A 24,618-nucleotide genomic window follows, 5' to 3' on the forward strand; every position below is an offset into this window, starting at 1 on the left:
GGAGGGGTTGTGGCAGGGGAGATGGGCTAAATGGGTAAGGGGCATTAAGGAATCTACTCCTGAAATCATTGTTCCACTCTATGCTAACTAACTTGGATGATTTAAAAAAAAATTTTTTTTAAGTTGACTACAGACTTTATGAAAAGGTGTCAGCCAAAGCTGAGATAACTAGAAGCGAGAAAGCAGTAGACGAAAGAACCAGGGAAAGGGGGCATGTTAACTCACCTCTGAACAGCAGGGTTTGCAATTATCATGCTAAAAATGAATGCATTCAAATTGCAAAGCTTCAGTCAATGAATCACAACTAACATGAATGTTTTTATTTCAGGGTTGCACATACTTTATTTATATAATTGTGATTCAGAACGAATACCTTGATGATGCTTTATGTGCTGCGGCAAATGCTTAATTGCAGCTTGTTTTGTTGGCATTTATTTAAATGTCAGTAAAACTCTCTCCCACAGATATTAAATTTTGTAATTAATCATTCATGAGGCCTTCTTTAATCAACTTTTCCTTAAGTATTTCAGATTCTTGTCAGGCCCATTCATTTCCCCTGTGAAGATCTAAGAATTGGTTTTAGGTGATAAATTGACTGTGTTCTCCCAGAGCCCGTTTTTCTTAAGCGCTTGAAAACATTCATCTACATGAATCTGACTTATGAAGTGGGGCCCAAGCCACAGTTAACACAGTCGAATAAGCAGCACCTGTCAACCCCAATGCACGTGATGTCAGGCATTCTCAAGTTCCTTGCATTTTTATGACAAACTAAATTGATCTATACATTCACTGCATCAGTCAACCAACACTTGTGTGAGTGGCAACCATGAGTCACATCTGGGGATAAGATGATATATAACATGATATGACATACGATAGTATGCCTGCCCTCCCGGAGTTTATAGTTCAAGTGGAGACAGAGAGATGTGAGAGCAAACCGGGGCAGTAAAGAGTTAGAGCAGCTATAATGGAGGCAAGTATAAGTCGTAAAGAAAAGGTCGGAGTTTGGGATGATGGGGGGGATCAGAAAAGCTTCCTGATTTGAGATGTATCTTTAAAAAATAAGTCAATGAGGGCATCAGAGTGGGAAAAATAATGGAGAGAAAGGATGATTGAAACATGATGAAGAACTTGATCAAAGACCCAGAGGCATGAAACAGCATGGCATCTTGGACGTGCTAGTCATTAGGCATCTTGCAGGCCATTAGGCATGGGGGGAGGGGGTACTCCGTGAGAAACGAGACAGGAGAGACACGCAGAGACTGGCTCACGGAGGGTCTTGAGGCCTATGCTAAGCAGTTTGGATTATATTTTCTCGGCCACGTATAACCTCTAGCGTGTTTTCAGCAAGGAGTGGCTTGGTGCGATAGATAATTTAGAGAGTTCACTCTGGCAGTTGTTTAGAGATTGAATTAGAACGCTTGGGCCCTGGAGACATTGTATTCATGTATTCAAACATTTTTAGAGTTATCTTTTAAGTGCCAGATACTGTCCTAAGCTCTAAGAATACAGCAACGACCCAAAGAGACAAGATGTCTGCTCTCACAGAGCATTCGAGCAGAGACGTATAGACAGTAACCAGAGAAGTAAACAGATAAACAAGAAAAATGGAAGATAATGTCCAGCCCTGCAAATATGAAAACTGGCCGATAGGGAGTGTCAGAGGGCTACTTTAAATTGCGTGGCTATGAAAGACCTCTCTGCGCCCGATCTGAATGACAAGGGCAGAGGTCATTCAGAGGTCATATGATTGGAGGTAGGACCTTCCATGAAAAGAGAACAGGGGATGCAAAATCTTTAAGTTGGAGAGGCTTAGCCAGCTCAAGAAGTGGAAAGAAGGCCAGTGTGCCCAGGGAGTGGCCGCGAGGAGATGAGGGGTTAGAGGTTAGGTTGACTAGAATTCAAAGGCCATGTGACCCAGACCTGGGACAATGTGTTTGAATTTTGTCTTCAAGGCCATAGGAAGTCACACATATAAGTCACTGCCTGGTTTTAGGCGGGCAAGTGATATGGTCAGGTGTATATTTTTAAGTGATGCCTGGCTGCTTTGTCAAACGTGGACAGGAATAAAGCAGAGAGAAGTCAGAAAGCTCTTGGAGTAGACCTTGTGGGAGACATTCAGGTGGACTAGGGTCACCAGTGGAGATGGAACGAAGCAGATGGAATTGGATGTGTTTGTGTGTGGAGTGAAATGGGACCGTGTGGTGGGTTAAATATGGGGAACAAGAGACAAAATGCAATAGGGAGCAACTCTCTTTAGTGTTCAAACTGGCTTGCCTCATTCAGCAAACAGATCGTGCGCTCAGGCCCCCCGAGTGGGAGCTGGGGGCCTTTCCCCTTCCAACGCAGTTGGGGTTTTGCTTGTGTTGTATCGCCTTGTGTCCGTTTGTTTACCAAGAAAGTGAATTCTCTTCCTTGTACTTTTCAGTTTGCCCACCTCCCTGGCTGGGAGATTATCTGGCGCTTATTAAATCTCTGACACGGGGGGCAATGGTTTATTCCCACCCGGTGGCACCACCCTGGGGGGAATGTGGCCGGGAGACGTGGGGTCGCCGGCACAGCAGGGCCAGCGTGAACTCACGGGGCGTTTCCCAAGCAGCCTCAGCCTGTCGAGCCACACGGACTTCTGAGCACTGAATAGTTCTCCGTCGGAGTTTGAAGATGATACAGGGACTTCTCAGACATAGTCCCTGCTTTCCAGGAGGCAGCAGTTTCGGTGGGGCAGCAAGACTAGTGCAAACCAAAAGGATAAAGGAAGCAGGTGAGGCCACGTGCCAGAAAGTGAAGAAGCCAGTTTTGTGAGAGCAGCTGCGGTTGAGATAAAGGCAGCTTCAGGGCCGACTGGGGAAAACAAGGAGAGCCTTTTGCTGTGAACCGGGCCAGGAAGAGGGGGGCTTTAGATAAGGGGCCCAGAGGGTCCGGAGGATGCTGGGCTGTGATGGTGACATTACTGGGCACACCACACGTTGGGGTGCCCTGGGTACGTGTCCTCGGACCTTTTGCCGTCTTCTGAGTTCTTCCCCGTGGCTTCAATACTATCTAATCTAGGGGTGCCTGTGTGGTTCGGTCAGTTGAGCCTCCGACTTTGGAGGTCTTGATCTAGCCGTTTGTGAGTTCGAGCCCCGCGTCGGGCTCTGTGCTGACAGCTCAGAGCCTGGAGCCTGCTTCGGATTCTGTGTCCCCCTCTCTCCGTCCCCCTCTCCCACTTGTGCTGTCTGTCTCTCTTTCTCTGTCTCCCTCAGAAATAAATAAACATTAAAAAAACTTTTAAAAAGTACTATGTAATCTAATGGGCTGATGATTCTCCAGATCAGTCTCCCCAAAAGTCTTATCCGTGTAATTACATGGCACCACCAGTCACTTGTTCCGTTGCTTAGGCTGAGACTCTAGAGTCATTCTTTTTTTCTTTAATTCCAGTATAGTTAAAATACAGTGTTGATTAGTTTCAGGTGTACAATTTAGTGATTGAACACTTCCATAAAACACCCCGTACTCACCCCAAGTGCCCTCCTTAGTCCCCTTCACCTAGTTCACCCATCTCAACCCCCCCCACACACCTCCCCTCGGATAACCATCCGTGTGTTCTCTATAGTTAAGAGTCTGTTTCTTGGTTTGCCTCTCTCTCTCTCTCTCTTTCTCCTTTGCTCATTTGTTTTGTGTCTTAAATTCCACGTATGAGTGAAATCGTATGGTCTTTGTCTTTCTCTGACTGACTTATTTCGCTTAGCATTATATTCTCTAGCTCCATCCGTGTCCCCGCAAATGGCAAGATCACAATCTTTTTTATGGCTAAGTAATATTCCACTGTATATACACCACATCTTCTTTATCCATTCATCAACTAATGGACACTTGGGCTGCTTCCATATCTTGGCCATGGTAAATAATGCTGCTGTAAACATAGGGGTGCATGTATCCCTTTGAATTAGTGTTTTTGTATTTTGGGGACAAATATCCAGTAGTGTGATTACGGGACCATAGGGGAGTTCTATTTTTAACTTTTTGAGGAACCTCCATACTGTTTTCCACGGCGGCTTCACCGGTTTGCATTCCCACCAGCAGTGCACGAGGGTTCCTTTTCCCCCACGTCCTCACCGACGCTCGTTTGTTTCTTGTGTTTTTTAGTTTACCCATTCTGGCAGGTGTGAGGTGATCTCTTATTGTAGTTTTGATTTGCGTTTCCCCGATGACGAGTGACGTTGAGCATCTCTTCATGCGCACGGACAAGAAGTTTTGGGATGTTGGTTTGTTGACAGCTTACTTTGCATTCTCAGGACGGTCTTAAATAAATCTGGAGGCATAAAAGAGGAATCGTAGTGACTGTATTTTCAATGTGAATTATTTACAATATCTAAAAGTTGCTTGCATTTACGTGATAATGTCAGAAAAGTAGCACTGATGTTACATAGAAAACATCAAAAATACATGTAGTGAAACATCATGGCGCAGTGTTATTCTGTTGCCGACCTGATCAGTAAAGCCAGCGAGAATAGGAACGGGCAGATGTCCCCGAACCTTGCCTGGCATTGAATTTTATTCCAGTTCACACGTATGGTAATGTTTCATTTGCTCGTCAAATTTTCTGTGTATCTATGTATTCAGGCTTAGCTTTTTAAAAGAGCAGTGTATACCTTATAACTTTTTTAGCAAGTAAATACTTGCAAGCCACTTTTTTGTGTAATTCAGAAATATTTCAGCATGTCTTTCTAGGAGCTAGGAACTCATTTTTTAACACAGCGACACCATTATTAAAAAGTAATTGGGGCGCCTGGGTGGCTCCGTCGGTTGAGCGTCCGACTTCAGCTCAGGTCACGATCTCGCGGTCCGTGAGTTCGAGCCCCGCGTCGGGCTCTGGGCTGATGGCTCGGAGCCTGGAGCCGGCTTCCGATTCTGTGTCTCCCTCTCTCTCTGCCCCTCCCCCGTTCATGCTCTGTCTCTGTCTCCAAAATAAATAAACATTAAAAAAAATTTTAAGAAAAATAAAAAAAAAGTAATTATTCCTCAGGATCATTAAGTGCCCACTCGGCATTCAAACTTCCCAAAATATTTCACAATAGTTCAAACGAGGCCCCAAATTTGCTCCGTATGTTGCATTTGGTTGGTGTGTACTCTATAGATTCCCCCTTCCATCATTCTTTCTCCCCTCCCCCAGCCTCTTCCTTTTATACTGAAAGTGAACAGTGGGCCATGAACTATGCTAGATGCTTAATGGATATTATTCTGTTTATTCAGCACCGGAACCTGGTCTTCAAGTAGCTATTATAATTACCCACATACAAAGCCAGGAGATGAAGGCTTGGGAAGATGAATACACTCACAGAACACTAATATACTAATGTATTGATACTCCTGAGGTTCAGTCTCCAGATCTACTCAACCCCAAAGCTCACGTTCTTTCTGCTAGCTGTGGCCTCCCAAATCACTTGTACTTGGGCCTCCAAAGCCCACAAGGACCTCTGTTTCATTTTGAAATGCTATCCAAGCAAACTGGAGCCCAGGAACCCCAGAAATCTGGGTTTCCGTAATGAATGCAAGAAAGAGCGTCAAACCTTCTAACTACTTTGATATTTCCAATTTTTCAGGACCCTTACAATTCCCAGGAAAGCAACAGCAATTACTGAGACGGTAGCTGGGAGATTGTCCTCCTGACCTCCGCCTCCAACTTCCAGTAGAAGCTTTGAGCTTTTCAGAGGTAAGAAGCCAATGAAGAGGTTGTTGTGAGGGAGCTGGGAGAGTCGCAGGACACAGAGATCCATAATGGCATTTCCCATGTTCATCTTCTTGTCCCCAAGTTTTGCAGATCTGGGCACTACTGAATAATAACTCTGAATATAATGGAAGTCGGGCAGACTTGATTTTTCTCAAAAAAAAAAAAATTAGTGCTTTAATTTTTATATATAGTGCTTATAATAAAACAAAGTAAGTTTAAATCACTTGCGATGTCTCAGACAGACAATATTTTGATCAGGGATTGCATTCTTCATCAAAAAGCCATCTCAAAAAAAAATGAAGACGTATCCAACAATATGTCAAAAAAACAAAAACACAGCCAACATATTTGTAAATGCTTAAAATAATAAAATAATACTCCTAGTGTTATCAATGAGCATACATTTACTTTGTATATTGACATTTAAAAGAGTCCCAATTTAGGGGCACCTGGGTGGCTCAGTCGGTCTGAGTGTCTGACCCTTGATTTCAGCTCAGCTCATGATCTTGTGGTTCAGGAGTTTGAGCCCCATGTTGGGCTCTGCACTGACAGCACGGAGCCTGCTTGAGATTCTCTCTCTCTCTCTCTCTCTCTCTCTCTCTCTCTCTCTCTCTCTCTCTCTCTCCCCCTCCCTGCTCATGCTCTCTCTGTTTCTCAAAAATAACACTTTTAAAAAGCAGTACAAATTTACCAGATTGCATGTAGACCTTCCAAAAGACATAATCCTACTGAATCTCCACATTTAATCTCACGGTACTCGCATTCAGTCTCCCAGACGCGGGTTCTATCGTTTTCATGTTACTTTTTGAGATACAAACTTTATGCCCAATCAAAAGTTGATTTTATTCCTGTATTTTTTCAAAGTACATCTAATGAGCCAATCTTAGGTAGCAGGTCCGGAGTGAGATACTAGATACCAGAGACCTGATGATTAATAAGACACTGCCATTAATTAATTAATTAGTAAGACACTGATGATTAATAAGTTACTGCCATTTAGTGGCTCAGCCCTGGAGAGAGCCAACATGAAAAGGAACAGTGTAATACGATGAGTTCTGGGTGTATACCGTGATACTGGGTGGTGGGAAGTCTAGGAAAGCTGCACAGAGTAGATCATAGAGGAGCAGATGGTGAAAGGATGATGGTGATGGTGCTGGTGATGATCCTGCTGATGGTGGTGGGGATGGTGGGGATGGCCCTAGTGGGGCTAATGATAGCAGTGCTGTCACTGAGCACTAGCTAAGGGCCCGTGCCTGTGCTGTGTTTGTGTATTATCTCGCTAAATCCTCACGACAGTCCATCGAGACCAGCTACGCTGACATTTCTGCAAAAGACATCACTGAAATCCAAGAAGTTAAGAATCTTATCTAATGTCATACAAGAGGCAGGTAGACTCAAAACCACTGGTTGAACCCAAACTTCTGGTTCCAGCAACTACTCGCCTCAGCCTCGCCCTGCTCAGAAGCATGTCAGGTGGGCAGGGGGAGGGGACACCTCCCAGGCAGAGGGGCAGGGGTCAGGAAGGCTTTGGAGTGAGGGACGACAGTCCACATCCACATAAAGTGGAGCCTGGTGGAGAGGAGAGTAAGATTATAATCTCTGCTAAAAGCTTTTTGTGTCACAGATAGATACACTAAACTAGATCTCACCACTTTGCAACCTGACTCAAATAGAGAGTCATAGAAAAAAAAAAAAAAAAGAGGCCCCAAAACACTAAACAAATAAAAACCGGTCATTCTAATGAAAGTGTTGGCGTTAGGGTGGAGTGATGGATGGAGTTCATTTACAGTGAAACTGAACACAAGATACATTGCCTTCTGTCTTCTCAGCTGCAAACTACTTTCCAGCAGAAACTAATGAGCAGGTTACCTGGTTTATCATTTGCTTAATGGATTCATTCATTTGGCAAATACCTCTTGCCTGCCTCTGTGGGGCACACACTGGTGGGCACTGCAGGGAAGGAGGCAAAGAGGGCGTGAAGCCTCCCTCAACAAGACGTCACCCAGGAGCGGAGCCTGACGTCTCAACATGTAGGGTCAGTAGGGGTACGTAGCGGGCAGACAGCAGGCTTGGACTCCATCATGTCCCGTGTCCTTGCTTCCCTCTAGTGACCCTTGGTCAGGGGCGGGGGTGTTGTCTCCAACAGCACAGTTTGGCACAAGGCACAGAATGCACCGTGGTTCGAATTTAGAAGCTGCTCGATTAAAAATTAGCTTCGTAAGGGGATTGAGTCATCAAAATAACAGCAGACAGAAGCCGGTGGTGGATGATTCTTCAGAGTCTAATACCCTTTCTCTTTCGTGAAGCTCCCGACACTGCCCCGGGGGGCCTCTCAGGCCACGACTGGGGCAGTTCACCTTTACGTCCTCTGGGAATCTAGCCGCGCGTTACCCTTCAGTTGATAGTGAAAGAAAAAGAAAAGAAAAATATGTGTTCTTTGGGAAGAAAACAGGAAAAAGGATTAAACCTTCTAATTATTAGTGTGTAAAGCTTCCCACTTTTTCCTCAGTTTTCTTAAGCTAAAAGCTATCCGACAAGGTGTTGGTTTCTCAATGTAATAACTAGAGGAGTAAACAGTCGTTAACAAGATAAGACTTTGTTAAAACAAGTGAACAGATAACCCAATGGAAGAATTGGAAAACCAATGAACATCGAGAGTACTGAGGGGCGACTGAGCACAGAGGACAGGAAACTGCCAGCTGAGGGCTGCCCGGAAGTGCTTTACATGGAGGACAGAAACTGTGGCCTCTCCTCAGGAGACATCATGTGGTACCAGGGGGCAAGAAGATTGTGTACGAAGGTGGGCCGCACCTGCCAATGTGCCGTGAGAAACAGAACCACACGTTCCCTAGGTCTGGGATTCAGTGATTGCCCCTCCTAGCCACCTCTCGCTGTCTCTCAGGGTCCACCCTGGGAAGCCCCCTACAAAGCGGGTCCACAGCGCCGTGAGCATCAGACTCTCCGTGGAGGTGCCCCTGCACGGTGGTTCACGAGGACATGTCGCTCGTACACAGATCTGGCAAAGGGTGACCCGCGAAGCGTGAAAGCAGCCGAAAAGCAAAAGGGTGATGAATCCAAGTGAATCTCGGTGGTTTAGTTTAGGGTTTGATTACGTTTGTGATGAAACCGGCTTTGCCTACTCGTGCATCATTCGGGGAATGTTCCCTTCTCCGGCATCATCCCTTTTCCTTATCTTCCCTCTGGGCTGTTTCCAGCGTGTATACAAATAGGTTTATCTTCATCGCCTTATAAAAATGTCCTCTCTGGACTGGACTGCCCCCCTCCCCTACTCTCCATTTTTCTGGTCTCCTTTTGCAGCAAGAACTTCTGGAAAGATTTGGCTATTCACTATATCCTCCTCCAATTCTCTGTCGCCGCACTCAAACATCACCACACTTCGGCCACTACCACTCCCCCCAGACTGCTTTTGCAAGGTCACTGGTGATGGCCACAGTACTGAGTCAACGCACAGCCCCCATCCCCTTGACGTACCAGCAACATTCGATGCTTTTGATCGTGTTCGACCTCTTGGAAATGCTTTCCTCGCTTGGCATTCACGGCCAGGCACACCAGCTGCCTCCTTTACAGGTGTATCCTCTTCCCCCTGTCCAGCGCTTGGTTCTTAGACCCTCGCCTGTTTCTCCCTATTCTCCCCCAGGATCTCGTGGCCTTAAATATCATCTCTTTGTTGATGACTGTCAGATTTATACCTCCATGCTGGACCTTCCCCTGGAACCCTTAGCTCATCCATCCAGCCGTCTACTCAGAAACTCCGCTTGGATGTCTCAAAAGATCTCAAAATGAATGTGGCCCGCACTGAATTCCTGATCTTCCGGCCACCCTCAGATTTGGATCACCCCAAAATCTTCCCCACCTCAGTCAGTACCACCCATCCTTCCACTTGTTAAAGCCCAAAATCTCAGCATTAACTGTAATTTCCTTAAAGTCAGAGTTTTTTCTTCTTTTCCCATAGGTAGAAGGACCCTAATAAAATGTCATAGGTCCCTTTGAGGAGGGACCTGGTGCCACAAGTACCATAAATCTTCCTCCCGGTCTCCCCCAAAAGGAATGTGATCACATACCAGGGTGACTGTGCACTGTGGGCGTGGAAATACCCAGACCTTTCTGGGATTACTGAAGACTGGCTCTGAGTTGGCACTCATTCCTGAAGCCCCAAAATGCCACTGTGGTCTACCAGGCCAAATGAGGGTCTGGCCTAAGTAACTCTGGCCTAAGTCATTGGCTCACTGGGTCCAGATACCCAGCCTGTGATTATTTCACTAGTGTCTAGTTCCCTAATCCCAAGTAAGCCTTATTTAATTGGAGTAGACATTCTCAATACCTGGCAAATCCTCCCACAGAGGGAGGGCAGAATGTGATAGTTAATATGACAGACTTCAGAGCCAGCTTGCCTAGGTTCGGATCCTCTATATGACAGTGGCCGTGTGACCTTGGACAACTCTCTTAGCTTCTCTGGGCTTTAGTCTCCTGATCTTAAAAATGCCCTGTAAAGATGGTATGAGGACCAAATGAGTTAGTATTTGTCAGATGCTTGGAACAGTACCTGCACATTATGTAAATGCTACATCAGTGTTGCTTAAGTAAATAAAGCCCTTAATCCCTTTCTTGATCTCACAGTGTCCCTCCCATCAGTCAGGAAATCCTTGTGGCTTTGCCTTCAGAAAGTATCTCCAACTGGACAATTTACCCCACTCCTCACTGCTGCCAGCCGAGAGCCAGCCACCACTGCCTCTTGTCTGGATTATTCGCAGTAACCTCTTAACTGATCAGGCCGTCCGTTACCTCTCTGACCTCATCTCTTAACGTTCTCCTCCATATTGACTCCACTGCCCTCCAGCCACACAGCTACTTGCTGCTTCTCAAAGACTCCAGACTTCCTCTCACCTCCGTGCCTTTGCGCTGGCTATTTCCTCCGCCGAGGACGTTCTTGTCTCGGATATCCTCACGTCCCAACACTCGTGTGGTGCTCAAACGTCACCTTCCTGATGAAGCCCACTCTGACCGTTCCTATTTAAACTGCATGGTCCCAACACATGCATACAAACTCCCTGCCCTGCTCTATTTTAATGACACTCGGTCACCTTCAAGGGCCCCCGGGTGGCTCAGTCAGCTAAGCATCCGACTTCGGCTCAGGTCATGATCCCACGTTTCGTGAGTTCAAGTCCCGTGTCCGACTCTGTGCTGAGAGCTCAGAGCCTGGATTGTGCTTCACGTTCTCCCCCCTCCTCCCTCTCTCTCCACCCCCACTCTCAAAAATAAATAAACATTTAAAAAAATTTTTTTTTAAATAGCGCTTGGTCACCTTCAAAAATGTGTGCAGGTTACTGTATTTACTGGATCCCACAGAAGATCATGAAAAAGTCCCAAAGGATTAAAGATCCACTAGATGGAAGGGACCAACCCGGATCACTGCTTGGAGAATTGTCCGGGAGAACCTCCATGAGCAAGGACTCACTGCTTGCCAGGCCGTGTGTCGCCAGTTCAGAGGAGCGGACTGCTGGCCCGCCTGGCTTCACCATCCTTCGCGAGCTCCCCCTCAGCTGCTCAGCTCATACCCCAAGAGGGAACAGAACCCGCGTACGGAAACAATGACAGTAGTACCAGAGAGGGAAAAACAAGCAAAATAACCCCAAACTGGCATCTCCTTGTGAACAAGGACGGCTGCAGAAGAAGCAGCTTTCATTTTTCAACGAGGTTTTAAAAAATAATAGTAACAATAGTGCTCACAGAAATTCAATCTCAATTTGAGGAAAAAAGACTCTAGGACGCTCAAAGAGGGCTTTCTCCTCCTCCCTCTTTTTTTTTAACTTTACATATTCCAGCGCTGAATTGAAGGAGCTGTTATTCTCTGTTGGGGATTGAATCTGGGCATGTATGATCGAGCAAAGGATATCTTGACACAGAAAGTAAAAACACAAAGACATGGAAATCATTATGAGAAGTTTTCTAAAAGGGCTCAGGGGACAGATGCAGCGACCTAACGTGAATAATAGGAGTTCCGAGGGAGGGAAAGGCAACAGATGCAGGAATGCATTAATTAAGGAAATAATAGAAGACATTTCCCCTGGTTTGAAGAAAGACTTGAGTCTTCAAATTTAAAGTGCTCATGGAGTTTCGGGCAGAATTGATGGGGGGGTGGGGAATGAAAAATAAACAAAACACACTTGGTCATGTCCTAGCAGAGTTCCTAAATTTAAGCATGATATATATATACACACATATATATGTGTACATATGTGTGTACATATGTGTACATATGTGTGTATGTATATAAAGGCTGTCAGACATGAAAACTACATTACTTACAAAGGACAAGGGCCAACACCAATTGCATTCCTGCACCGAGCAGAAGAAGACAGGAGAACTGAGGAACTCCACTCCCAGAATTGGCGGAGGAGGATTCCAACCCCAAATCCTATCCCTTGCTGAGAGAGCCACCTGCCGGGGGAGGGGAGGCTGTGAGCCAATGTGCAAAGATCCAGGGCCGTGTCGCTCGTAGATATTTCGTCTAAGGAAGTACTTTGTGAACGACCCTTAGACAACAAAATGCAAATTATGATAACGTCTGCAGTGGGGCACAAGGTGGTGAGGAAAGAGCATGACTGTGAGTCTGTCTGTACACATATACGTGTGTGTGTGTGTGTGTGTGTGTGTGTGTGTGTGTGTGTGTGCCGTTGGCCACTCAGGGACACCTACATTTACGTCTGAATTGAAGATAATGGGGTGCTTGGGAATTTGTAAGGCAAGTGCGAATTAATGGTCACGCAAATAGAGGGAACATCCTACAAAGGCACCTGGGTGGCTCAGTCGGTTAAGCCTCTGACTTCAGTTCAGGTCCTGATCTCATGGTTCCTGTGTTCAAGCCCCGCATCAGGCTTTGCACTGAGACCTCAGAACCTGCCTGGGATTCTCTCTCTCTGCCCCTCCCCCACTTGAGCTCGCTCCCTCTGTCTCTCTCTCTCTCTCCCCCTCTTTCTCTTTCTCTCTCAAAATAAATAAATAAACTTAAAAAAATCCTACAGGAAAACCCTACAAACGTCTAAAAGTACTAAACTGTCTCATAGATCCTTGGGAATGGAGGAAGGAGCAAGCAGAGAAGGGAAGAACTTTTCTTAGGTTTTTATCGGAGGTAAAGAGCGTTATGAAAGTGGAAGAGGGCAGTCAGAAAAGAAAACGCTTTGATGGAGAGATATAGCTTGACCCCTTGTTTTCATATCAATAGCAGGGAAAGGAAGGGTTCAGTAGAAATGAGCAAAATAGAATAATACCCAGAAGAGTGGGAGATTGTGCTAGAACCTCTAAATTTAACAGGCAAAATGGAGAGAATGAATAGTACCTTTATCAACCCACCGAAATTAAGGGGGAAAAGGGAATAACAAAGGAACATAAATGGCACGCATAAGGTAAGATGAAAGAAATAAAATCAAAGACATCTGATATTCCATTAAATGTGAATGGGCTAGATTCGTCTTTCAACGACAAAAAAAAAATTGTCAGATTGGACTTTAAGAAGCAGATGTATCTTATTTCAAGCCACCGTTACAGTGAAGGGATTTGTTTAATGTGGAAAAGAAAGGAAGAGGCCAGCAGATATTGGGTTATACATTCTTTGAAAAACAAAAAGAAAGCAAAGACGGAAAAGCAGCAATACAATTATAATTAGCAACGCAACATTAAAGATTAAAAGCATTGAGGCGCCTGGGTGGCTCAGTCAGTTAAGCGTCCGACTGTTGATCTCAGCTCAGGTCTTGATCTCAGGGTTGTGAGTTCAAGCCCTGTGTTGGATTCTGCACTGGGTGTGAGGCCTACTTATAAGTAAGTAAGTAAATAAATAAATGAATAAATAATAAATTGATTAAAAGCAGGACAAGACTAGAAGAAGGTTATAAAATATCGACACCCTTTATGAAAAGGATGTAACAGTCCTCTCTATATTCCAAATATCTAAAAAGCTAAATATATCAACCAAACACCTTTAGAAATATTTTTAATAAGGCATAAACATTGATTTTATAGTGAGTTATTATTTGTTTTAGTGTTTATTTATTTTTGAGAGAGGGAAAGAGTGCGAGCAGGGGAGGGGCAGGGAGAGAGGGAGACACAGAATCCAAAGCAGGCTCCAGGTCTAAGCTGTCAGCACAGAGTCTGAAGCGGGACTCGATTCCACAAACTGCAAGGTCATGACCTGAGCTACAGTCAGACATTTAACCGACTTAGCCCCCCAGGCGCCCCACCTTGGTCTATCTTTAAAGTGGCCTTTCTTTTCTGAAATGATAGCAGATGGCAAGTGTTTTTTAACGTTCTTGAAAAATAATATTTCCAAGACTATGACCCCCCCAATAAATTAATTCATGTTGAATATAAGATGTATTGCTCTGTGAAGCCAAGTGTGTGGGGACCCCTGTTCTCCATGGTTTCTTTTCTAGAGCTCTAAAGACTATCCACGCTACAAGGAAATCATGTTTCTGCAATTGCCTTGCACTGTGTGTAAATGCACTTGACCAGAAAGGGGAGGTGTCCAGTCATTTAAGGAACCAGATTTCCTCTGGAGGGTTGGGGGATGTAGCAGTCCTGCCCTGGGAGTTTCGAAAAAAATGCTGCATTGCAAAGCATCGCCAAGACTGATGATTCCTAGCCCTTTTTAAAAATCCCTGATGGGGGGCGCCTGAGTGGCTCAGTCGGTTAAGCCTCTGACTTCAGCTCAGGTCATGATCTCGCAGTCCATGAGTTCAAGCCCCACATTGGGCTCTGTGCTGACAGCTCAGAGCCTGGAGCCTGCTTTGGATTCTGTGTCTCCCTCTCTCTCTGCCCCTTCCCTGTGCACGCGCGTGTGTGCGCGCTCTCTCTCTCTCTCTCTCTCTCTCTCAAAAATAAACATTAAAAAAAAATCCCTGATGGAGTCTGTCCCCACATTACCAACCCATGTCCATTACCAACTGTGTACTTGGTCCGCCCCCCCTCCCGCCCCATATTCTACTTAGGAATCTCATCATAATCCAATATCATTACAGAAGAAAAACTGTCAGATACACACAGAGAAGTCATCATTAATATGACAAAGTTGCCCCGAACCTGGCTTCAAAATTCAAAAGAAAAAAAAAATTGGAGGTTATAATTTTACCAACATCAGACCAAAGACAGACAAGTACCATCTTCATTTACAGTATACTTTTTTATCCTCTAAGATTTCAAAATGATTTCTGGGGCGCCTGGGTGGCGCAGTCGGTTAAGCGTCCGACTTCAACCAGGTCACGATCTCGCGGTCCGGGAGTTCGAGCCCCGCGTCAGGCTCTGGGCTGATGGCTCGGAGACTGGAGCCTGTTTCCGATTCTGTGTCTCCCTCTCTCTCTGCCCCTCCCCCGTTCATGCTCTGTCTCTCTCTGTCCCAAAAATAAATAAAAAACGTTGAAAAAAAATTTAAAAAAAAATGATTTCTAATGTTATTATCATTTTGTGATTCAAATTTTAGGGACTTTATTTTTTTTTAATTTTTCTCTAACATTTATTTGTTTTTGAGAGACAGAGAGAGAGAGAGCATGAGTGGGGGAGGAGCAGAGAGAGAGAGAGAGAGACGGAATCAGAAGCAGGCTCCAGGCTCTGAGCTGTCAGCACGGAGCCTGACACGGGCCTCGAACCCACAAACTGCAAGATTATGACCTGAGCCAAAGTCAGATGCTTAACCAACTGAGCCACCCAGGCGCCCCTTATGGAGCTTACTTTAAACCCAAGTGGAATTTGGAAATTTGGCTCATTTAACGTGCCGTTTCCCTTCTTCCCACCATGGGAGACAGCATGGCGTGGGGAACTTTGGTCTGTCTCACAGCAAGTATCTGAATTCAAATCATGCCTGAAAATTGATTATTACCTGTGTTGCTTTCAGCAAGCTTGTAACCTCTCCAAGCTTCAGTTTCACATCTGTAAAATGGGTATTGTAAGACCAACAACACATAGATGTGGTGTATCTGATGTGAAGTACTCAAGAAATGCTAGTCCTATTTTTATAAAAAAATCTAATTAGACCTCCAATTTTAATTTTAAATGAACTTTCACAGGTTACCTCCTTTTCTGCTTGGATTATTAAAAAAAAAATAGGGAGGAAGAGTTTAAATTTGCGTTTCAAGTTTGTGAAGAATTATACAAATGAATCTGGAGAGAAAAGATTTTATGCCAAATGTTTTGCCTCCTCATAACCCCAGATACCCACAAATAAGAACCACGGGTGATCCAAGCTTTAATTTTACACCACTGTCTCTTTAACTAAGCAGTCCTTAGCACCGTGCTTTGGCGCTGAATCATTACTGACTCAGAGGTTTATAAATACTGCTCCTTGAATCACTTGGAATTTTCTTTGCTTGTCCCCTACTTCCCTCTCTAAGTTTCAGTCGGACCTGACCCTGTAAAGAGAGTGGTATCTGACAAGTTCACTTCCCACACTACGGGGCCGCTAAGTCTCTATGACGTACATGCTGCGTTTATAAGAAGGAACATTCTAAAAATAAGCTTAATATATTCTCACTCAATTCATTAAATAGCTGATGCAACTTAAAGACAGTGAGCTGCACTCGTCAGTTTTCTCTAATAGCTGACGAAATGCCAGAGACAGAGGAGTGCCTGATTGGCCCCATCGGTTAAGAGTCTCCTTGGGCTCAGGTCGTGATCTCACGGTTTGTGGGTTTGAGCCCCACGTCGGGCTTTCTGCTGTCAGCGCAGAGCCTGCATCCGATTTTGTGTCTCCCTCTCTCTCTGCCCCTCCCCCACTCATGCTCTCTGTGTCTCTCAAAAATAAATAAACATTAAAAAATGTCCAAAATTAGGACACCACTCTTACTCCCTTCAAGATAAATTAGAATGCATACACCTTTATAGGGGGAAAAAATGCTTCAAGAAATAATGTAAATAGGGAGCCTGGGTGCCTCAGTCAGTTAAGCATCTGACTTCAGCTCCGGTCGTGATCTCACGGTTCGTGGGTTCCAGCCCCGTGTCGGGCCCTGTGCTGACAGCTCAGAGCCTCGAGCCTGCTTCAGATTCTGTGTCTCCCTCTCTCTCTCTCTGCCCCTCCCCACCCTCATACTCTGTCTCTGTCTCTCAAAAATAAGTAAACATTTAAAAAATTTTAATAACAATAATATAAATACATGACATTTGAGACCTAAGCCTCATTTGGTAGAAATAGTGAAAAGATAACACTCAGTACAAAACGGCCAAGGTGCCTTGTTGAAGGCAGCTGAAATGTGATTGCTGGTACATAAATCAAATAAGGGATTTGTTTGAGAAATAGCGGGTGAGGAATTACAGACAGAATGCACAAGTCAACACTGTTAGAGTCAACTCATCATCTGTGCTAACAATAATGTACAGCAGCAAAGATAATCCCCAAATCTTGCGCATTGCTTTTGTATTATCACATTATTTGCAGTAGATTGTTTTTCCCAGTTATATTTGAGATTTGTTTGCTTTTTTGTGTATTCATTACCTGATAGCTGGCGAAAAATACCCAGCAGCACCCTCAAGGGCGCAGGGAAGCCAGGGAGATAAAATTTTGCCAGAGATAATCTACAGAACGAATTGTGTCTGCAGGCGAGTGGGAGGTGTTTGGAGGGAGGCCAGTCACAATACTTGATGGCTCTGCCGTCTGTCAGCCACCCTACAGGTGGCCCGGGGAGAGGCAGGCTTACAAGCACACCTACTCACTGCAATCACTCTCCCTTTTCTTCAGGCCCAAGCCCACCGCTCCAGAGCTCTTGTGGTTAGAGCACTGTAGATGACGGGTCTCGAAAAAAGGAGCGTCCCTTCTGTGGCCCAGGTAAGAAAGGCTCACCCGAGTTCTGGGTGAGAGCCCCCTGGGCTTCTTTGGGGCCAGAGGAATCCTGAAACCATGGATCAGGAGACACGCTTGAGATGTGTGTTGGTTTGTTTTTCTGGCCCTGAAATCACCCTAAAAATTGAACGTAGTGTAGAACAGACCTATATATGTCCGGGGGCGGCAGAATCCACATAGAAGCCTGTTTCCTGGTGTTCCGGGGAAAAGCTTTCATCTCGCGGGCTGTACTTTTCAGTATGGCTGTATACTGAATAATAATTCATCGTGGTTTCAAACATGCCGGTGATGTTAAGTGTTCTGCATCATCTACAGAGCCTACCATTCAAAATCAGATACCGTCGGGGCGCCTGGGTGGCGCAGTCAGTTAAGCGTCCGACTTCAGCCAGGTCACGATCTCGCGGTCTGTGAGTTCGAGCCCCGCGTCGGGCTCTGGGCTGACGGCTCGGAGCCTGGAGCCTGTTTCCGATTCTGTGTCTCCCTCTCTCTCTGCCCCTCCCCGTTCATGCTCTGTCTCTCTCTGTCCCAAAAATAAATAAACGTTGAAAAAAAAAAAATTCAAAATCAGATACCGTCTTCGCAGAAAATCTTAGTTGACATTTTTATGGTCTCCGAAGAGGTGACACCGTGATTGCAAAAATGCTGAGCCATCCCAAATCAAATATTTGCCGAGGGAGACAAAATTTTCCCCGGTAGTTCATCAGATTCCTTTAAAAGTCATAGCGATGGGCCAGTGGCTCAGGTTTGACTAGAAGGTGCTAATCTATAGAATTCTGCAGATTCCGGGTACCATGGGACCTATTCCACATGGACAAATAAGAGGATGTAGCTTAAGATTTGGCCTCCGAGTGACTTGGGATTTCTAAGTGACAGCCCTCATAGCCACAGATTTTCTGATGATTAGCTAACATGTATTCTTTTGACTTGATTATTGTCTCCTATTCAAGTGAATTTATTATTGCCACTGAAACCATTTATTTACCAAGAAAATATTTATTTTTCAAAAAAAGGATCACCCCCAAATTTGGGGGAGCAAAGTCCAAAGAAAACTAATACGAACCAGTTGAAAAATGAATGAGCTAAGCCACATTGCTCAGGGTGACCAGAAAAAGGGATTTTCCAAGGAATCTTTCTGACTCCTAAGAAGGAGATGAATCGCGATTTGTGCAAAACCTCTCAGTAATATTTTAAATTCTAGGGAAGGTGACCCCGAGACAACTAGTTTCAAACCCTCTGCCCAGAAACGGACAAAATCATGAAAGTAAAATATCAGAAACAAGTCCTCAGTGCTGAAAGTAACACGTTGTCAGCAGAGGATTATATGATCTATAAGACAAAGGTGAAACAGAATCAAAAGATCTCACCAAAAGCCCACTCGGTTTTCCTGCCCTGGAGGTGGGGCCGTGTTGAAGGAAGGGAAGCAAGTCCTGACAGATTTCTCCAGAAATCCTAACGATGAGAGTGAGGGCAAGAGGTGAGGGTGAGCAGCCTATAGGACACATGCACAGATTCAGAGGCTTCAAGGGCGGGGCAGGAAAGCAACCCTAGGGCTTAGCAGAAAACCTTGTAGCAATTCCGCTCGCTGCGCTGCGTAATCAGTTTCCCAACAGCAGCACAGACTCGTTCCAACCTCGAGAAGTATTTTCCTGAAACAGGGACAGAGGCAGGACCCTCAGTGAAAGGGCCAAAAAGGCCCTGAGAAAGATGAGGACCACCCCTACGGAGACACTTTTTCTATTGGAATTATTTAACTGTCACGTAGTTTGGAGCAGGACCACCAATGAAATCCTCTCCAAGAGAGAACTCCCTCCAAGTTTTCTCTCATCCAGAATTTTATGTACCTGGCCACTTCCTCCTGATATATTAAAATGCACTCCCAAATTAGAGATGATTTGGGGCGCCGTGTGTAGAGCGACATGCATCCACAATGACAAGCCACGCTCCACGTTTGGTGAGGAAAAGCCCCAGGGAAGATCCCAGAGAAAGCTGGGCCCATCCTGTGTACTTGGAGTGGAGACCAGGCTGAGCAATAAAACAAATGCAAAAAAATTTCCAGTAGAATAATTTCAGCAAAGAGTGGAAACACAACTTCCGTGACACGCACGTAAATTCCCTCCCTTCCTGACCCACGTGCGACCCTGTTTCCTCCCTACCGTATTCAGGCTGCTGAACAATCCACTGATAACATTATCTGACACCCAGCACTGCAGGTTATCGGTGAGAAAAAAAAAAAAACCAACAGACTGGAGTCACATATATCTGCAGCATTCGATGCCAAAAAAAAGGGAACCCATAATTTTTTAAAGGAAATAGCCATGACTCATGAGTTCTATAATTCAGTAAAATGTCCTTTTCATACAGCAATAACAGAAAAATCTTATCAAATATGCAAACCTTCAGAAAGTGCACAGCTCATACTCTACTGAGGAAAATGGCTTGAGAACATTAACCAGTGGCAAACAGGAGATACAATTAAAAGAAGTTACAGGTGGGGGTACAGTGGCATGAAAGTCCCCGATACGTGAGTCAAAACACATAACCAAATCCAAACGACCTGGCACTTAAGGTTGTAAAACAAGATGCAAATGTAATTCTTGAAAGTAGAAATAATAAATTCTAAACTACTACTGTTTTAACAATTCAGGAATTATCTAGGAAGAACTCCCAGAGGATACCAAGAAAACCCTGCAAAATGGAAGAAATGTTATCCCTGATGAATTCTTCATCATAATAGGTGTCAGTCACAAGATATTATTTCATATTGATAATCTGAGAAAGTGTGTACCTGAGGATTTAAAATAAATCATTTGTGAGACTATGAGGCGCTTGGGTGGCTCAGTGTCAGACTTCAGCTCAGATTCTGATCTCGCGATTCATGAGTTTGAGCCCCGCGTCAGGCTCGGTGCTGACAGCTCAGAGCCTGGAGCCTGCTTTGGATTCTGTGTCTCCCTCTCTTTCTGCCACTCCCCCTGTTGCATTCTGTCTGTCTGTCTGTCTCTCTCTCTCAAAAATAAATAAATACACAAAAACAAATTTTTTTAATCATTAGTGAAACTAAATATTGGCTTTAATCCATAAACTACGAAAGAAAATTAAAGAAGTTCCACAAACACTATGTCAAGATACAGAATAAATGAAGCAGAGAGAAGAAAGAAACATGAAATAAGAGAATAAACATATGTAATAAAAAGAAATGTAAAGGAAATAATCTCACCATTAAAATAAACGACCCTTAAGTGGGTCAAATAAACAAAATCCACCTCTACATTCTTGGTAAGATATATACCCAAAAGTACTCAGAAAAATTAAGATATATTATGTAATAAAGATACATTATGCCAATATTCACTGCAAAAAAAAAAAAAAAAGAAAACATCAGTTATAATACAAACATCAAAGTAGAAATTAAGGGAAAAAGGGTCAAATATTATAGTTACTTTTGTTAAAGAGTGAAAATTCACAATGAGGGGCACCTGGGTGGCTCATTTGGTTAAGCGTCCAACTCTTGATTTTGGCTCAGGTCATGAACTCGTGGTTTGTGAGTTCAAGCCCCTTGTCAAGCTCTGTGTTGACAACACAGAGCCTGCTTAGGATCTTCTCTCCCTCTCTCTCTACTCCTCCCCCTCCCCGACCCCGTGCTCGCTCTCTCTCTGTCTCTCAGAATAAATAAATAAAACTTTTTAAAAACAGAAAATTCACAATGAATGTTTTCTACCATAAATTGATGTGCCCAGTAACATGCCATAACATTATCATTTTAAAGTTTAAAAATAGATTACTGTAGACCTGAGGAAGTTAATATAAGTAGTGCATTCCTAAAGGATTAGGTAGATGAAAATAATCAATGAGCAATAAAATGGCTCAAACGTCTTTATAAATGCCACATTCAGTGAGGACACCGGTACACCTCCTTCCAAGCTGCCGCAGAATATATGCAAAATCTTACCAGATGTTAGCCAGCAACGTAAGTTTTGAGAATTTCAAACTGTCACAATGGTATCATCCCTGTCCGACCATAATACAAAAATAACGTAGAAAAAAGTCATTAAAAAGAAAAAAGGATCTCCAGTTAGTTGGAAATTTTAACAAGAAAAAAAATGAAAAGAATGACAGGAGAGGGAGGAAAGAAGGGAGGGAGGGAGGGAGGGCCAGCCTGCCGTGTGGGGGAAAGAACCTGTCAACTACTTGGATGTTAATTGTAATAGAACCTTATGTATGAAAACTTACGAGATCTAATTCTAGGTCTGTTCTTAGAGAAAAATGCATAACTTTGCTTGCTTTCTTTAATTACCAGATCACTGCCCTTCTGGTCATCTTTTTTTTTTTTTTTTACCTTCTTCTTTTTTTTAAATGTTTATTTTTGAGAGAGAGAGAGAGACAGAGCAGGCACACATGTGGTGGGGAGGGGCAGAGAGAGAGTAGGGGGACAGAGGATCCAAAGTAGGCTATGCCCTGACAGCAGAGAGCCAGATGGGGGGCTTAGACTCACCAACCGGGAGATCATGACCTGAGCCAAAGTCGGACGCTCAACCAACTGAGTTACCCAGGTGCCCTCATCATCTTTTTTTAAATTCATCTTGAATGGCCATTTGAAGGACTATGACAACACAAGAAAAAGACAGGAAAAAAAAGGCAGCCAAAGTGACATACAGGTAGATCACAGAAAATTTTTTTAGCATGGCAAGACTTGATCACATCAATCATTGCAGCTTCCTTATGGGTTTCCAGGTTAGTGATCAAATGGCATGAAGTTTTATGATCCAAATGGTCACAGCTCTGAAAACAGACTTCCCTACTTCCAATGCATGACTGACCTTGGAAGCAGACAGCCGTTGTGTCAACCAATGTAATCACATGGAACGACCCTTAGAGAACTTTCCCTACCTACCAGCCATTGTGTGAAGCACTTTTCATGTAGTAATTCATTCAATCCTCACAAGAAATGGATGATGCAAGGCACTGCCCCAATGTGAGCTTCTTTCCAAGCGCTACGTTAATGTGTTACTTAGAGATTTTCTTCTCTGCCCTCTCCATTTCCAGTTTATAAAAATGAGTGCCACTTTCCTAATCTTATACCTAAATAACCACCTAGACAAGCATGTCAGGCTGGCCTCTTATTTTTCCAGAAGTCACATGCCCTCGATTTCCCAGATCTGTTCCCGTTGTCTTAAAATTGTTAGAAAGAACCAAGCTTATTAAAATTGTCTTCTCTGGATTTAAAGAATGCAGTTGTCTCCCTTCTAGGGAATGTTCAATATTTTTCTCATTTGTGATGACAGAGATGAACCAGGGTCTTGACATATATGCAAATAATAGAACTTTTCCTTTTTAACTATATACTTAATGGAGAGCAGAACCAAATTAATAGAGCCAACAGACCTTCAAAGTAGCATTCAGTTCTGATACACAACTGCGGCTAACCAAAGAGCAGCTGCCATGATATTTTGCGGTGAATCTGGTTTTAATATTTTACAGAAGATTATTAAAATTAAAAATTCTATGAGTGTAGCTTAGCAATCAAAAATCGTCCTATGAAGCCTCTACAAATTCAGCCTGAGAGGTCACTGCAAACTCTCCTAGCTCTCTAAAGATAATTAGTTTCTTTTGAATAATGCTTAAAGGAAAATAGTCTTTTAACTCTCTGAGTGAGTTAATCTTCTGGGATTTTTCCCTCCTAAACAGGAAATTTCTCTGAAACTATATAGAGCGAGGCTACAAAAAAAAAGCGGGGGGGGGGGGGGAGGGGGAGGAAATCCTTGGCTGATGAACAAATAAGAAATCAAAATTGCTTGGTTCATTCAACTGCATGGTGCCCCTTGTTATGTCTGAGACCTACCATGCTTTAATTTTTGCCAGCTAGAAATGAGAGGAGAATGCTTTGAAAAGAAGTTGGAAATGCACGTATTTGGCTGCTCAAGAAAGCCCAGCAGTAGCACGTTTTGTCAGACGGTGGAGTGGATTCAATAAAAAGGACCCTCCTAGGCTAGTGAAGAGACTTTTTTGGGCAGAAGAGGGGCATATCTTGTGCCAGCATTTTATCATCCTTTACGATCCAGCATCCATTGACTATCAGTAATAACATTTGTTGGTTTGTGCATTCATTCAACATACATCCTTCGTAATGATTTCTATCTATCATTCCTACTACTAGGGAATTATTTGGTAGGGTAATGGTAGAAGTGGTTATTATTTTAGTATTATTCCTAATTATCAGGAAAAGAGTCAGTTTCCCTCTCAGAACAACTGTGTCCAAACTAGAAGCTCTTCCCTGGCTCCAGCCAGGGCTCTTTTTGCCTAGAGTAAGAACAGTGAGGACGATGAAGCATTGTCACTGTGCTGGGGCAAAGTCAGACTGTAACAGCATCTAAGTCCAGTAAAACATAAAGGCACAATATCTTTTTTGTTGTTGTTTTCTAAGATTTTATTTTTAAATGGTCTCCACACCCACCATGGGGCTTGAACTCACAACCCCGATGTCAAGAGTCACACGCTCCACCAGCGGAGCCAGCCAGGTGCCCCAAAAGGCACAATATCTTAAGAAGACATATCGTAACCCTGAATTCAATATAGCACATGGAACCATACCCCTAGAATCTAAAAATCTGTCGTCACAAACAGAGAATCTAGCCTCCCTGCCCTCTGAGGAAGACTCTGGAAATAAGACTCAGAGCCCATGAGTATGGTAGGAGGACTGACCAGAAGACAGAGAGAGCTCACCAATTTGGGTTGCATCAGATTGGTCTCATTCTACATCACAAAGGTTGTGTCTTTGTGGGGGCCTGTGATAAATAGGCTTTTCCAGAAAATGTCACAAATGCAGTCATTGAAATGATTACCTTTGTGTGCCAGCACGTGGGGATACAAATACTGTGAAAGACATGATGATTTTTCATGTCTTAGAGTCTTCTTAACAAGAACATTTGGTTAGAACTTCCACTTCTGGTCGTGAACGGGCTCTGGAATTACCCTCCCACCATAAACAACTAGAAAAATTGACCAAAAAATAACAACAGAGACGGTTTCAGTATTCAACAACAGGTAGCACAACCCTGTGGTCTCTTCGAGAAGG

General features: G+C 44.0%; 1 long non-coding RNA gene across 1 annotated transcript in view; it reads left to right on the top strand.

The window, feature by feature from the left end:
* The window catches only part of LOC115525547, a 19,229-nt gene extending 5,431 nt beyond the window's left edge, over positions 1 to 13,798 (top strand). The window contains exons 2-4 of the long non-coding RNA XR_003972389.1: positions 5,536 to 5,542; positions 11,197 to 11,203; positions 13,788 to 13,798. This is a non-coding gene — a long non-coding RNA (uncharacterized LOC115525547). The remainder of the gene's footprint in view (positions 1 to 5,535; positions 5,543 to 11,196; positions 11,204 to 13,787) is intronic.
* The last annotated feature ends 10,820 nt before the right edge of the window (positions 13,799 to 24,618 follow it).

The sequence above is a fragment of the Lynx canadensis genome, chromosome D1 (genome assembly GCF_007474595.2).
Source record: "Lynx canadensis isolate LIC74 chromosome D1, mLynCan4.pri.v2, whole genome shotgun sequence".
NCBI classification, from domain to species: Eukaryota; Metazoa; Chordata; class Mammalia; order Carnivora; family Felidae; genus Lynx; species Lynx canadensis.